Source organism: Castor canadensis, chromosome 4, assembly GCF_047511655.1.
Source record: "Castor canadensis chromosome 4, mCasCan1.hap1v2, whole genome shotgun sequence".
Taxonomy (NCBI): domain Eukaryota; kingdom Metazoa; phylum Chordata; class Mammalia; order Rodentia; family Castoridae; genus Castor; species Castor canadensis.
In genome coordinates, this window is record NC_133389.1 from 14,108,251 (window position 1) to 14,118,075 (window position 9,825).

General features: G+C 39.1%; 1 pseudogene; it reads left to right on the forward strand.

Moving 5' to 3' along the window:
* Nucleotides 1-9,287: 9,287 nt before the first annotated feature.
* LOC109697066 (protein PET117 homolog, mitochondrial pseudogene) lies at nt 9,288-9,769 on the forward strand (annotated as a pseudogene).
* The last annotated feature ends 56 nt before the right edge of the window (nt 9,770-9,825 follow it).

Below are 9,825 nucleotides of genomic sequence, written 5' to 3' on the forward strand. Positions count from 1 at the left end.
TATGTCCAATGTGTCAACTGGTTGTGTTTCCATTTAATGTTTTCATTTTTCCTGTATAGAATGAAAAAAGACCTGTACAAATTATGCTTAAGAAATCCATTTTTCAAATGACCTATGTAAAAGAAATGCTCACCAAAATTCTTGTGCTTCCCTATGATGAAAGGAGCTGATTATGGCCATCATGCTTTCAGATGACTTGAAAACGGTAATGAGTGTGCAAAGATTACATTTTGTCATATTCAAGGTTCTGACAAACACTGTGGGGAAAAAAACACTTTGGATGTTTCCTTGTATCAATGTTTTACTAATATACTTGATCACCTGCCCTGTCAATTGTTATACTTATAGCCGATGTGATGGCATTTTACACACTGAACCCGCTTTAGAAAATGATCTTTTCCTGGGTTCAGAATGGTACCAAATCAGATTAAATGTCTGGCTTTACAATTTAGTAATTTTTCTTTTCTAAGCCTGTTTCTTCTAGTTAAAATGATGGCAGCATCTTTCGATGTTCATCAGCTTTCTGATGATGTGACAAAATATCAGAAATGAACAACTTAAAAGGAGGAAACCATTTTGGCTCATGTTTTCAGAGGATTCAATTCATGGTCACTTGGTTTTTATCACTTTGGGTCTGAGGAAATGTTGGGCACAGTCACTGAAAGTTCATGAGTTGAGCAAAGTTGCTGACTTTTTGGTGGTAGGAAAATAGGAAGGGACAGGGAGGGAGAGGCCAGGGATAAAATGCAGTTCCCAAGGACATGGTTCAAGGACCCACTTCTCTCAGTAAGTCCTGCTTCCTGATTTACAACACCTCTGAATAATGCCATGAAATTATAAATTCACCAATGGACTAATGCATTGATGAGGTTAGAGCTCTCATGATTAAATCACTTTCCAAAAGTCCATCATCTGACAACCAAGCCCTTAGCACAGGGCCTTTGGAGGATATTTTAGATCCACACTATAAAATTATCTATGATTATTGTTGTAGGATTAAGGAAGATGAAATATATAATGACTGTCTTAATGCATAAATGTTAGTAGTTTTCTCCCCAATTTGCTAAATCGTGACTTTGTCCTTCAGAAAACAGTTATAGGATACAGAGCTCCTGTGGCTCTATGAATCTTCTGGGGATCTTATTAAAATTAGGTTTTGATTTGCCTACCCTGAAATAGTGCCTGAGATTGCATTTGCAATGAGCTCCCAGGTGATGCTGAGGCTGCTGGCCCTGGACACTCCTGTGGTAACAAGGTTGTAGAGAATCAGTGAAGAGTTTTAGAAGGCCAATGGTTGTCTTTTTCACAAAGCTAATCCCAATGGCCTAGTGTATATATGAGATGAAGGAAGAGTGGAGATGGATCAGAATGAAGGCCATTGTGGCCTTTCAGCAAGACATGAGAAAGTCTGAACAAAGACAGTGGTGATGAAGACAGTGGAAGAGCAAGAATGGAGAGAGATTTAGAAAGCTAAAGAATAAAGAAAAGTGGTGGATTCATTGAGCAGAAGTGCAGGTGAAGTAGAAATTCTGCCTTCACATAGTTCCAGTAAGATAGACCCCCAAACTTGATGTGGAGGGGCTATCCTCTCATAATGCAGTCCAAGCTGTGTCTCAGTTATGTTTCTGCCTCAAGAAATGGACTTTTTCAAAATTTTCTGTAATTCAGAAATCAAGGCATGGAAATAAAAATCATTGCCTATTTAAATGACTTAATATTACTGTGTTTTCTTCTACTTATCTGCTGTCCAATCTGGTAGCCACTAGCCACCTGTGAGTGTTTACATTCAAGAGTTTTCCCTTACAGTAGCCACAGTTCTAGCAGTCAGTAGCCTCATTTACCCAGCAGCTACTCTGACAGTACCACATAGATGTAAAGCACTAGCATCAGAGAGGGAAGTTCAATTGGACAATATATTGCAAGTCTTAAAATCTCCAATTCTCTGCTTCTAGGTAGAAAAAGACCTCTCCTATAAGAAATTCATAGAATGGACAAGGTCAGAGAAGATGAACGAAACAGAAGTGGGAGTGTTCCTTCCTTGATTTAAAGTGGAGGAAAATTTTGAAATGGAAGCTATCCTTTGAGATTTGTCCATGGTTGATGGCTTTGAACAAGCCAGGGCTGACTTCTCTGGAATGTCACCTAAGAAAGAGCTGTATCTTTCCAAGGTCATACACAAGGCCTTTCTGGAGGTGACTGAAGAAGGAACAGAAGCAGTAGCTGCCACAGGTGTTATACTAGGGCCTTTCTCAGCAACTCCTATAGTTCTTCCAGTTTCTGTGCCATTCATCCCTTCCTTTCCTTTATCGAGCACAGCAAAACCAATGGTATTCTCTTCTGTGGCCGATTTTCCTCTTCATAAGGCAATAATCATGTGAATTGAAAACAACTCTTCTCCTTTTTCTTACCTGCTTTTTCTCTGACACCTCATAATGTACCTGCAATCCAACATGACCGTATAGTGCAGAAGTGTCAAATTAGTGGTTCAGGTATGAAGTTCCTTATTTTGTATACATGTGTACCATCTCCAAGATCTTGTCAGCATTTTGGCATTGGTGGCACTGGCCATGTAGAAAACATCTTGGCTTGGATCTGGATGTTGGTTCCACCTCCCTGACTCCTGCACACATGCATTTGAACTGTGAGAGCTACGTCCTGTCCTCACTTTGTGTAGGGTGCATCCCCATGGTCTGGAGAGCTTCTCTTTTCTCAAGTACATGAAGACACATGTTGTTTTCTTCTCATCTCTGCTCTGTTGCATTGACACCTTTAATGAGAGAGTAGAGTAAACTGAAGAACAAGCAAGAGTTGTAGGGAACAGATGTTAGAATTCCACAGAGAGACCTCCATTCTCTGTGAGCTTTCTGACAGCTCTTCAAAAGGACCATAGAACTGGGAGATGAGTTTACTAAGACTAGTGAGAAAGCAGTCTAATTTCACTCTCTGTTTCCGTTGTCCTTTGAGTTTATAAATAATAGTAGGTCTTATGCTTATTTGAATGCACAAATATCCACTTTCTCTGAGATTTAAAAATTGCTATCAAGAGATGGAGATGGTTAGATATGTTATATTCACAATAATGTAGTTTTAGGAAGCTTCATGAGTAAACATTGGGTATCTATGTTTTCTTTCAAATATTAAAAAACACCAATGCTTTCGGTTAGCTTTTATGTTACTTGCTTGAAACACAATTGCTGGTTTAGCAACAGGGACCACATTGAGGGGTTAAATTGAGAAAGACTGATCCTTAAACTTAACTATGGTACCTAACATACCCATGTAGAACTAACAAACAGGTGTTTTTAAAGGTCACTTTAGGATTTAAAATGGAAGGTTTCTCCCTCCCTCCCCTGCTGTACCCCTGCTTTCAAGTGAAGATGAACAATTGTAGGTAGTTTAAAATGTCTTAGGGACAGCAACTAAGAGATAGCATAGATAAATGGGACCTCATAAAACTAAAAAGCTTCTGTTCATCAAAAGAAATGGTCTCTAAACTGAAGAGAACACCCACAGAGTGGGAGAAAATATTTGCCAATTATATATAAGACAAAGGAATGATAACCAGAATATACAGGGAACTTAAAAAACTAAATTCTCCCAAAACTAATGAACCAATAAAGAAATGGGCATGTGAACTAAACAGAACTTTCTCAAAAGAAGAAATTCAAATGGCCAGAAAACACATGAAAAAATGCTCACCATCTCTAGCAATAAAGGAAATGCAAATTAAAACCACACTAAGATTCCACCTCACCCCTGTTAGAATAGCCATCATCAGCAACACCACCAACAACAGGTGTTGGCGAGGATGCGGGGAAAAAGGAACCCTCTTACACTGTTGGTGGGAATGTAGACTAGTACAACCACTCTGGAAAAAAATTTGGAGGCTACTTAAAAAGCTGGACATCGATTTACCATTTGATCCAGCAATACCACTCTTGGGGATATACCCAAAAGACTGTTACTCCAGAGGCACCTGCACATCCATGTTTATTGCAGCACTATTCACAATAGCCAAGTTATGGAAACAGCCAAGATGCCCCAGCACTGACGAATGGATTAAGAAAATGTGGTATCTATACACAATGGAATTTTATGCAGCCATGAAGAAGAACGAAATGTTATCATTCGCTGGTAAATGGATGGAATTGGAGAACATCATTCTGAGTGAGGTTAGCCTGGCTCAAAAGACCAAAAATCGTATGTTTTCCCTCATATGTGGACATTAGATCAAGGGCAAACACAACAAGGGGATTGGACTATGAGCACATGATAAAAGCGAGAGCACACAAGGGAGGGGTGAGGATAGGTAAGACACCTAAAAAACTAGCTAGCATTTGTTGCGCTTAATGCAGAGAAACTAAAGCAGATACCTTAAAGCAACTGAGGCCAATAGGAAAAGGGGACCAGGAACTAGAGAAAAGGTTAGATCAAAAAGAATTAACCTAGAAGGTAACACCCACGCACAGGAAATCAATGTGAGTCAATGCCCTGTATAGCTATCCTTATCTCAACCAGCAAAACCCCTTGTTCCTTCCTATTATTGCTTATACTCTCTCTACAACAAAATTAGAGATAAGGGCAAAATAGTTTCTGCTGGGTATTTGGGGGGGGGGAGCGGGAGGGGGTGGAGTGGGTGGTAAGGGAGGGGGTGGGGGCAGGGGGGAGAAATGAACCAAGCCTTGTATGCACATATGAATAATAAAAGAAAAATGAAAAAAAAAAAACATTAATTTAAAAAAAAATGTCTTAGGGATAAGCACACTTTAAAAGATGTTTTCTAGCCTTTAATTTTATGACATTGGGTACTTAAATTTGGAGTACATTAGTTATTGAGAACAAAATGTTAGGTGGAGGAGAGGGGTGGTTGAGGCCATTATGAAATGGGAGAATCAGCATTTAAACACTGTAAACATAAAAGAATACTTTCTTCTGCCTGCTGTTTGTAAAAGCTCTCTGGGAAGATCTTTTACGAAGACCAATTTTTTTTAAAATGTAATTTACCTACCTAATATAAGTGTCCTATGACATGTATGTAAACTTCCAAAACTGTTTTGTCTGTGTATTTAGAAAATACACAAGAATCTTTATCAAACTTCAAAATATAAACTTGTGAGCACTAAAAAAAGAGAAAGAGAAAGACTGAGCTCTTCATTAGGGGGAAGTCCTGAGCCCCTTGTAGTCAGTAGTCCCCCAGGCTCCTTGAAGTTTCCAACAGAAATACTATTTTCAATCAATAGGTGGTTCACTTTTCCCTGAGAACCCAAGTCACCAGCTTTGCTGGGAAGAGAATACAGGACTGAGGTGTTTAAGGAAGCCAAGGCTGGAGGATCATGATTAAGAACAGTACATAACAAGACCCTGTCTCAAAAACAAAACAACCAAACTAACCAATAAAAATGAGGCACTCAAACTATATGAGTGGTGAGAAGAAGAAAGAGGGAGTGTTAGAGATTACTGAGTTTGGCACTCCCGTCTGTTTCCTTTCTGCCAAGCTCTTGGAATTGGAAAGAAGATTCAAGGGTGGCAAATAAATCAGCATATGTGATTCTTCCAGCACAGACAGAGCTTCTCAGAGCAACAACCAGCAGGCTAAGTGAGCTAGCACGTTTTCCCTGGAGAAATGTTTGCTGCTGTGCACAGCCTTGGTAATGGTCCAGATAAGTGTAGGGAAGGAGATGTGGGGGGGTGTAGTATAAATTGAAGAGCTTTCAACCATCCAAGCATTATGGTCTTTTCTTCCTTTCCCTTGGAGTAAGGACCTCCAGAGCTTGTCAATATTGGCTTTTGAAGATGAATGATTAGTGTTCTTATCTGTTATAGACAAATACCCACATAAGTCATGTACATACAAAATAATAATACATATATTGCTTTAAGAGATCTTATTGTGAACTTAGCTGTTGGTTACATTTCCTCTGAAGAGTTATCAGTAATATTTTATTGCTATATTATAAGACCCAGGGGCTGCTTTGACATCTCTGATTCTCTCTGGGTCCCAAAGGCCTAGCCATACAGTACCCTGCTCTCATCAGAAGTGTGCATCCCTTTAAAACACCAAACAGGAAAATTTCCTTGATCTGCTAGTTCCTCTATCAGCTGGGTCAACTGTACTCCTCCTGGTCCTCACCTGGCCCTCTTCACCAGGCTACAAATTATTCACGCAAGCCTCTCACATCCTCCCAGAGGAACCAGGATCAACTGTTCCTCTTGTTACCACAAAGCCTTTCTTTTGTACACTTTGCATGTACATTCTTTTCCTGATTGTAACCACCACATGGCCTGCAAGGCCTGTGGTCTCTTCCTTCTCTGGACTATGAGTATATGTCACTAATAATAAGCTGCTGCCAATTTCTTCTCTCCAGGATCTCTTGCATGTGTTTGATTTTTTCATACTATTTAGTGTGGGAGATCAAAAATCCTTTACCAGTGAGATAAAGAGGGATGACTCAAACAATTATATATCAGTGAAAAAGTACAGCCACCCAAATAATGCTCCTGCATGTTTTCTTGAAATTGAGCTAGAAGACATTTCTATTAGGCTACACAGTGTTTCTTGTAAACATCCACAAACTAAATTCCTCCTTGGATTTAATTCCAGGAAAAAGTTGATCTCACTTACCCTCAAATGTTTACTGATCTCCTGCTTTACATTAGGAATTCTACATGAGTTACTTACTTTCATTCTCAAAAGTAAGAAATCCCTAATAATTCTCAGAGTAGGAGGCTAAGTAACTTGAGCAAGGTCAAGTGGCCAGCAGTGGGTAGAACATGTAATCAAGGTCAGGTCTGGTTATGCCAGAGGCTATATTCTCCTAAGAGGCTGAGCTGCTACCTCAGCTCCTGAGGGAGGTACAGCTGTCAGCATAATGCAAGAGGGTAAGGGGCCAGAAAGAAGTCTGCTTTTGACTTAAAGGGTCATTCCTCTGACTTTGTCTTCCCATGTGAAAAGTGAGAACTTGGAACCATCGGTCACCAAAAGCATTATAACACTTGGCCAGTGTATGGAGGTATGGTGTGGAACCAAGATCAGGTGCATTTTGGGTTTTACAAACTCTGCAATTTCCCCTCCTCCACCAGTTGGGCACAATGCTTTCAACATATGAGTCTTTGGACAGCTTGTTATATCCAAATGAAAATAGTACCTAAAATGCTAGAAATAACAAAAAACTTCAAAGCATAAATAAATTTCTAATGCCCATGGAAACAAGAAGGAATCTTTTGGCAGATCAGAAAACTGTGAGTACTGAATAGCCAGAATCAGGTCATAGAAAGACACCCCTGACCAAAATGCTGGTCAGAGAGGATAGCTATGTAAGGTGGATAGAAATCTGGGTGAAACCTGGATTCAGAGACACATGGACACAGGTTCAGGATGGTGACCACCACAGAGTGACTAAATCAGGCAAAAAAGAAGAAAGATATAGATTAGCCCTTTACTATGAGACCCACCTCCCTGCAATGTGAACAACAAAACTTTAGAAAGTTGATTTGGACTATTTTTAGGTTAGTATTCTAAATTTAGTACTTAGTAAAAATTTGCAAGAATAAAAGCTGCATGGGATAAAAAATGCTTCTGTTGAAGTTAAATTATTTATATCTTGGGTTCACTTGGAAAGTGCTATAAACACTTTTCTTGTAAACTTGTTACAGATGCATCACTGAAATATTCAAATCCAACATCTATATTGTCAAAAAGACAAAATTGGAGAGAGAGAGTAAATGATCAATGATTACTAGGAGCTGGGGGAAACAAGGGAGGGATGAACACGTGTAGCAGAGTGAATTTTTAGGGTAGTGAAACATCACCAAGTTTAACCTCATTTTACACCTTGGACCTTAGGTGATAACTTGTCCTCGGAGATTCACAGGTCATAACAAAAGTGTCACTATGGTATGGGAGGTTGATAATGGCAGAGACTGGGCATGTGCCAAGGCAAGGGAAATGTGGGAAATGCCTGTATCTTCCTGTCACTTTATTTTGAACCTAAAACTATCTAAAAATAAAATCTTAAAAAGTCTGTAATTAAAACACTGCGAGCAATGGAACTGAATACTGAGTTCAGAAACAGATTGGCGTATGTATTGCTATTTATGTAATAGAGGGACATAACAAGTAATCAGTGAAAAGATGGAGTTTTTAATGAACAGAATTAGAAAAATTGAAAGACTACTTGAAAATGAATTAAAACTGGATTAATATTTCCCATTTAGTAGCATAAAGTTAAAAAGATCTACAATCTAAATGTAAAAAATATAGAAATGAAGCCATACACACACTGGAAGAATTCTGTACTCTGGAGAAACAATGACTCAAAGTATCAAAGCAAGAAAGGAGAAACCTCATTAAATTTAACGTGATAAAACTCTGCATGCCAAATTCACTAGAAGTAAAGTCCATGTCAAAATAGATGGCAACCAGAGAGGAGTAAACATTTGCAAATATTTGTATAAACGACAAAGGAATAATTGTGCCAATATGGAAAGAGATTCTTAATAATCAAGGATAAACACATGCCCCCTCCCCCCAAAAAAACATGAACACCTCACAATAAAACAAGTAAGGCAGAAAAAAGGGGAGTGGTTTTAAATATATGAAAAATGTTTAATCTCAAGATATAAAGAAAACACTTCTCATCTATCAAATTGATAAGAACCTTCTGACAATAAACTATTTGCAAGGCTGTGAAGAAAAACAATCAGGCAGAATCAGTAACAGGAAAAGGTAATAAAATCATTATGGAAGGGAATTTGCTGTAACAAGCTAAATTATACATGTTTATTTTAGATCCTATGAATCCCTTTTCTAGGAACCTAGATTAGCAAATACAACTCCATGAGTACAAAACAATGTCCACACTAAGTTTTTGCTATTAAAAGTGTGGACCATGATCCAGCTACATCCTTTGCCTGGGACCTTGGAAGAAATCCTGAGTCTCAGCACCTGTGCCAATGGAATCTGCATTTTAGCAAATGTGATGATGTGTGTGTGAAGCTTGAACTCAAGTTCAACTCATTGTTTAAAATCAAGTAAGACTGGAAACAACCCAAATGCGTGCCAGTGCTACACAATGTGGTACCCTCACCAAATAATAAAATAACAATGAATGAGTTGGACATAAAACAACAAGAAATATGCCTATGTCAAGTTAGAAGAATTTCCAAAATTATTGTGAAGAAAAATATGAAAGGTTCAAAATGATAGAAAAAGTGTTAAGTAGACAAGGAGGGCAGAAAGAAAACACTAGGAGGGATTGTTGGGGTGGGAGAGGGCGGCTGGCACGGGGATGTCTAGGAGCTCGAAGGTGGTGCTGGGCCTCTCGGTGCTGCTGACGGTGGCCACGGTGGCCGGCGTGCATCTGAAGCAGCGGCAGGACCAGCAGAGGCTTCCTGACAGAGTGATCAGAGACATTGAGAGGCAAAATCGGAAAAAAGAAAACATTCGTCTTTTAGGAGAACAGATTATTTTGACTGAGCAACTTGAAGCAGAGAGAGAGAAGATGTTGGAAAAAGGATCTCAAAAAACTTGACTTCAAGTGAATATGAAGTGTCAAGGGAACAGACAGTACTGAATGTGTGTGTTGTATCGTGGAGAATAGTTCACCGAGATCTTCCGCCCCTTCTTTGTCTCTGTCCTTTTAAACTTGATCAAATAAAGGACAGTGGATTCTGTATTCTGAATTCCTTCTTTCAGAATCCCTATGTCTGAATAAAGAATTTGTGGGCAGATGCTCTTCTGAAGAGTTTCTCTCTGTGTGAGTTTGGTAGCAGCCCCTATGAGCTCAGTGTTCCCAGTTTAGGATTGCTCCTGAAGAGCACTTCTGA